The sequence below is a fragment of the Calidris pugnax genome, unplaced genomic scaffold (assembly GCF_001431845.1).
Source record: "Calidris pugnax isolate Ruff unplaced genomic scaffold, ASM143184v1 scaffold18, whole genome shotgun sequence".
NCBI classification, from domain to species: Eukaryota; Metazoa; Chordata; class Aves; order Charadriiformes; family Scolopacidae; genus Calidris; species Calidris pugnax.
In genome coordinates this window covers 19,523,536-19,530,210 of record NW_015090812.1, presented here as the reverse complement: position 1 = coordinate 19,530,210, position 6,675 = coordinate 19,523,536, and the positions used below count along the sequence as shown (strand labels likewise).

Here is a 6,675-nt window from a genome sequence, read left to right as displayed (position 1 = left end):
CTACAAGTGCGTTTCTTTGACTAGATCCCCCTAGTGATTCTTGCTTAAGATTATGTCAGAATACACATTTCTGTGGAAGGAACCAGTGAAAACTGTTATCCTTAGCAACAGCAGGATCACAGAATCATGGAATGGTAGGGGTTGGAAGGGACCTTTGGAGGTCATCTAGTCCAACCATCCTGCCAGAGCAGGTCCATTAAGAGCAGGTTGCACGGGATTGCGTCCGGGCGCGTTTTGAATGTCTCCAGAGACGGAGACTCCACAATCCTGTGCTCTGCCACCCTCAAATTTGAATGTCATTGGAAGCCCTAGCTGTGAAGGCACAAGCAAGGCAGGCAGCAACCTAAAGGCATAGGCAAGGCGGAGTGGCAAAATCTGTGTAGCTTCAGCAATGATGGTTGAGTTATTTCCTGAAAAAATGCCCTGCCCAAGCTGCTAACTGTGGAAAACTAAACCACTTACCTGACAGCTTTCCTTTTAATAAACAGAAGCCTGCATGCTTTCACCCTGGTTAGCACCTTTTTTTCACAGCACGATCTCTCCAGTGTTGGAAAAATGGCTGTGAAAATGGTGGGCTTTCTGTGCAGAGGCAAAGATGAGGGTGAAGGAGAGGTGGTTTGATGGTATTCTCCCTTACATCCTTCCTCCTGGCTCACAGTGCTGCTTTGACTCATCTGCTTGGTGATATTCAGCACTGAGGGCAAGGCTGTGAGAGATGCAGGCATGGTGGCTAGGATGTTGAAGTGCATCTAGTCTCAGAAGACCTGAGCCACGGTGTTAGGCACAGGAAAGTAGGCTTGGCTCCCCCAAATCTGCATACACAAGGTCAAGCAGAGGTATGTGAAAAGAGCTTCTTTACGTTGTACAAGTGGTAACAACTGCACCAGCGGCTGTACAAATGCAGATGTCTCTTGATAGCTAGCTGCAGGACAAGGCAGTAGCACAGGTCTCCCATGCCTTTCTCATAGCATGTTGAGCAGTGTTTTATGCACGGTAAATCAGTGTATGCAGGATCCTGTGCTTATCTACAGTTGGAAAGGGAGGCTTGGAAAGTGGGGGTGTAGCAGAAAAATGGGAAAGCAGTATGGACTTGGCTTGGAGGAATGTGAGCATGCAGTAGGAGGGTGAAGAAAAGATTGAAGGCAGAGGAGGAGGAGAGCTTTGACAGGCCCATGACATAAATTTCTTGGAGGTGGTGCTAGGCAGATTTATTCAGAATAATGTCAGGCCTGTCTCAGTGCTGTCTTGTGAACAAACCAGAAAGCATGATTTTTCCGCTGTGCAAAACTTTGGTGCACATACATGTGCACCTACTGGATATGGTTCTGGTTTCTGCATTGCAAGAAGGATAGTTAGAAAAGATACAGAGAAGGGGAACTGGAAAACAGGAAAAATGAAAGTGCCTGGGACTTTCCAGTTTGGAGAGAGAATTCTGAAGGAGTGGATGTGACTGACGTTTTCCAAATTGTGAAGGCAGTCGAAAGCAAACAACAGTGCAGAACTGCTGTTTGCAAAATCATGCAATGCCAAAACTGCAGGCCACACAAACTCAGGAGAGAGCAGTTTAGTGAAAATAATAGAAAGTGCTTCTTTACACAATGAATGGTGAACTACTGGAAGCTGATGCAGAAGGTTGTGGTGGATAATAGTAACAACAGGCTCAAAAGGGGAATGGAAAAAATAATGGACTAAAGTTCCGTAAACAAATACTAAAGAGAATAGGCAGAAATGTACTATATAATGTCCCTAATCCAATGGCCGTTGATGCAGAGCAATCCCCAGGGAATATGCTGCAGAAAGCGGCCAGGTTTGCATGCTCTCCTGAATTAGTGTCTCCCACTGCTGGAGACGTACTGAGGTAGCTGGATCATTGGCGAGACCCAGTAAGGTATGTCTTGTCGTCTTCTCTGAGTGGTCTTGGACCAGACCTAGTTGGAGAAGGGGCTTAGCAGTTCCTGCACTGTTTTTCACTCTCCCATAGTCCCTTCAAAGGAATAAAAAGAAGAAAGATGAGTAGGAGAGAAATAGGAGTAATATTGCAACAGCACTTTAGTGCTTATGTAGTCTTTCCTCGAAATTCCTCCATGGGTTCCCAGTATGCTCTGCCCTGTTGGTTTCACCAGTATTTGTGATACAGATGCAGACCTTAATGTCTACCTTTGCCCTCTCAGGGTCTCCATTAAGTATTGTCATGTAAGTCAATAGGAGTTGTTCTGTGGTTTCAACAGTTTTTTACCTAGAAACACTAAGTGGATAGATAGAGCTTGTAGTGCTTATTTTAGGAGAGGCTGTTCTTGTGTGGGCAGCAAGATTCCTCTCAAATGAAATAACAAAGCAGGACCTTGCCAGGGGATCTCCTCCCCTACTGCCTGATTCTCGGTATTTTCCAGGATGCTTAATAATTTGGGCAGAAGCTTGTCCCACGGAGGTTAAAAGTTCCCAGTCAAATAACTTCTCTTTTTATTGAAAATTACAGAGGAAATATTGTTTCTCCTTGCATTCTTTCTCATCAGGCAAAATGCAGAGCCTCTGCCCTGGCAAAATGGCATGAACAGCAGCTCCAGCCCAGCAGGCACTTTCAGAAGGGGTCAGAAGACACCTGGAGGTCTAGGTAAGAGTCCCTGCCACTGGCCCTGTCTTTATGACCAAGAAAATGGTCTGTAGAGCAACGGGCTGTGACAGGCCCGCTCAGGTTTTCTCTAGAAAGTCAGCTCGCAGTTCCATTTTCCTCTGCCTGGGCCTGTACTCAAGCACACCAGTTGCCCTTGTGTCCTCAGAGAGGGGGTTTATCCCAGCAGTACCATGGGGCAATGCTAAATGTTAATGCTAAACAAGCCTGGATTTTAAGAGGTGATTGCAAAATCACCTGCAGCTAGTTCAGGATGAGCTCTTCCTTAAAATGTAATGCTCAAACTGAAGAAAATACACTTTTTAACTTCTCCAAGAATCCTTTCAAATTATTTTGTGGGTATACTGAAGGGAACAGTTAATATATGCGGTGACAGAGGTGCTGTTATCTGCTGGAGATAACACTGGAGGCCTTATGTTTGCAGGGACAGGCTCACCCCGGCTTTGGGGACTAGCAGGGCCTGATCATGGTGGTTAAGGCTGAATGATGGCCTGGTGCCTCTGCCTGCAGCAGGCCCTTCAGCTTCATCGACTTGCTGCTGTGCTGGACCAAGCAACTTCTCTGAACAGACCATGTCCTCCTGTAAGGAATCTGATTTTGACTGGGAATTTCTCACAAATAGAGAATATATCATTGTCCTTAATAATTAGCTGTGCCCTTTCTGTTGTATATATGTGGCCTACTTCCTAGTCCAATTGGTCTAACCTTTCAGGCCTTTTTCCCCACAAGATAATTGTATCCTGTAATCAAGCCATCTCATTTCTTTGACAAACTAAGCAGATTGAGTTGTTGTAAGCCTGCCTTTCTCTATAAGGTATTTTCTATAGCAGTAAAGAATCATTGTGGTATTTTCTAAATCCCTTCCAGCACTTCAACGTATCCTTTAACATGTGGCAAAAGATCTGTATATGATCCTCTGGTGCTGTTTCTGCCAGAGACGGAGGTGAGTTTGCTTCTTTACTCCTCCTTTGTGCAGCTCTGCTTCCATAAACAGTCTTTTTCACATTTGCCATTTTTTTTAGTAAGAGAATCACTGCAGGGAATAAAGAATAAGTCAATTCCTTATTCCCATTACGGTTTCTCAGTCCTTTTTAGGAGACAGTCCCTCAGAGCTGTCCTTAGTGCGTTTTTGTTGAAACAGAAAGCTATGTGATATAAAGTCAAATGTCTCATGAGTCCAAATACCTACATAATGCCTACGTTCCATAAAGCCATGCTGACTGACACTAATTATGTTTTATGTTCTTTAATCCCTGTATAAGCTTTTCCTATTATTTAAAACTTAGTCATACCAACCAGTCTGAATTTTACCCAGACTTACCAATCAAAAACTGTCAGTTTTTTGATGCTACTCTGTAATCAGTTTGAAGGCCATTTCACATTTAAAAAAGAAAAGAGACAAGTAATTATATCAGGGAAACTACCTCTCTTGTTCTGCTGCCAGTTGTGCAGCATTTAGGCCTCACAATCTTTTGGGGGCCTCATGCTATATACATCCTGCCACCAAAGTGATGCATGTTATGCTAGCAGAAATACAGAAACACATGTAAAAAGAGTGATGTGCTTTGCTGTTAGCTACCAAGCATCTTAGTAGTTAAAATGTGTTGTTTCGAGTATCTGGGTAGCCACCAAGTAGCAAAGCAGGGAATCTCCTATCCCCTGTCTATCCTCCTGTCCTTCCCACCCAAGTAGTCCTTCTGATGCTGTTGAAGTACACAGAATGGCCAAATGTGTGTCTATGAGAGAAAGGGGTGTGGAGTTCCTCTTGCTTCCTGTATCCTTGGTTCCTATTGGTGATTCTGTTATGTTTAAGGTTTGTTGCAGATGAAACACGGGGGGAACAGTTTTTTGACAAGTTGAAAATTTACCCTAGCAAGGGTGCCTTTTGCTTTTTGCAATGTGAAGGAATGTAGGCATTTAAATCCTAAGATTTGTGCCAGGCTTAACTGAAGATTTATTTTTTTAAAAGGCAAATACGTATTTTATAAACAGACGTGACAGAGGGTCTGGGACTCTGTGCTTATGCGACTGCAAGTAGGACAGAAATAACTTTTTTTTTTTTTTTCATTGCAATAATGAAAACTATACCTGTATGTGTTAACTGAACCAAAGAAGAGCACATGAGGAAACCAGAATGACTTTACTGCTCTTTGCTGTGCTTAATTGTAAAAAACAAAATCCTGTGATCTAGTGCTGTTGATTTTTTCTCTTAAATATTTTACCTTTCCTTTCAATGAGAGGCAGATATGGGACATCTGCTCTCAGCAGTTGAAAGAAATGGTGCTATAGATAATGAATTGATTCATGTTCCCAACACAGATATCATGTCTTGGACACTCCCACCTATTTCAGGCTGTTATATTTTATGTTGTGCTTTCATATTTAAGGGCTCAGAGACTTACAGTGATGGAGACCATCAGTTCTAACAGTGATGTAACTTTAAGACACTGCTACCAGTTGAACCACAGAGCCTCTTTTCTTTGCCTAGTCAAACCTAGTAGATTAAACTAGGTTTTTACATTCCCATGCACTTGGTGTGCATGGAAGAAAAGAGCGCTACGTCCTTTTGCACTACTTCTAACATGCAGCTGAAGAGAGAATTTCAGAAAATGGTGTTGAGGTATTTGCTGGCATTCATCTTGACCTCCAGCTAATGGTCTTAAGCAACAAAATCTTAACACAAATGAGTCATTCACTTGTTTGTTTCCATATCAGAAATATGTATAAAATAAAGTTAAAACATGACTGCCTGCATTTTTTTAAATGACATCAAAAATGTATCTGCTATTGTTTGTATTGATTCCTTGTTCAACCAAAATTCATGAAGATTTTGTCCCTCCATACATACCCAAGCATCATAACAGTAAAGTGAGGCAACACAACATGATTCTTGACTGTTGAATAATTCATTCAGGCACTCTTATCTGAAAAGCATACAGAAATAAACATTTTAGGGAGGTAATTTAGGATTTGTAGATAAGCTCTGAGAAAAAGGAAAGAAAAATTCCTTCTCACAAACAAAATGCGATTCCAGCATTGTTGTTGAGTCTTTTGTTCTAGTTCACAGTCACAATGGCCTTGGTGCTGATAACAGAGCAGAGATGGAGCAGATAGCAAGATTTTGTTTGTATTGATGAAAGAACATCACTCCTTTTGAGAAATTGTGACAATGTTCGCCTAAACCATTCTTCCCAAGTCTGAGTTGAAGTAAAAAGCAAGAACAGGGCAGAACAGTGCTCTACTTGCTTTCTCTGCAAGCCAAAAAAGTAATGTATCTATAGAAACAGCTAAAGAAACATAGAATACAGGAGAATTTATTTCCACATCTAAAGGTAAATTCAAAGGCTGAAAATTCTGTGTTCAAAACCTAACTGTACTGAAATATCCTGTTTATAATATCTATAAACTTAGCAACAGAACCTTATTCTTCGTCTTGTTCCCTTTCTTTTGGTAATAAATATATGTAGTAGCAAGCAGTTGAAGAGCACGCTTTACCAGTAGCCTGCACATGTGCTTATTCCTTCTTCTTTCCTGTGTCTAGCTCACTGTTCATTCAATAGAATGAGGCTGCATAAACCTCCAAGATCTGCACTTCTTTGGACAAGAAAATCCACCTCCTAAGAGCTGTTGCGGTTTTTGTTAGCAAAGCCCTCTTGTTGGAGAGATGACTGACAGGTGAGTAGATACAAGTTATGGTCGAGGCACCTGTTTAGCCTTGGGCTTGATTGAGTAGAGAAACAAAAGTAAATACTGGGTGAGATAAATGCTGACTCACCCCTAATGTTTCTGCAGTCTTTTATGAGTGCAGACACATAATTTTGGAACCAGACCCAGGTAAGGTGCTAACAAGATAATTGTAGAAAGACCCAGTGAAGCAAAATGAGGTTCACTATGATGAGGTTCACAGCATAAGAATGACCACACTAGGTCAGACCAAGTTTTTTAATCAGCAGTAGGGAAAAGTTAATGCCTAAAAATGCTGTACAACCAACAAATATTTTAATATATTCTCCAAATGCACTTCCAGCCTCCAACAGTTTTGAAGC

At 41.8% G+C, this 6,675-nt stretch overlaps 1 long non-coding RNA gene across 1 annotated transcript; it reads left to right on the top strand.

The window, feature by feature from the left end:
• The first annotated feature begins 1,940 nt into the window (after positions 1 to 1,940).
• Positions 1,941 to 6,258, top strand: LOC106886310. Its single transcript, XR_001411628.1, has 3 exons — positions 1,941 to 2,611; positions 3,497 to 3,572; positions 6,171 to 6,258. It is a non-coding gene; the product is annotated as an uncharacterized LOC106886310 (long non-coding RNA).
• Positions 6,259 to 6,675: the final 417 nt, after the last annotated feature.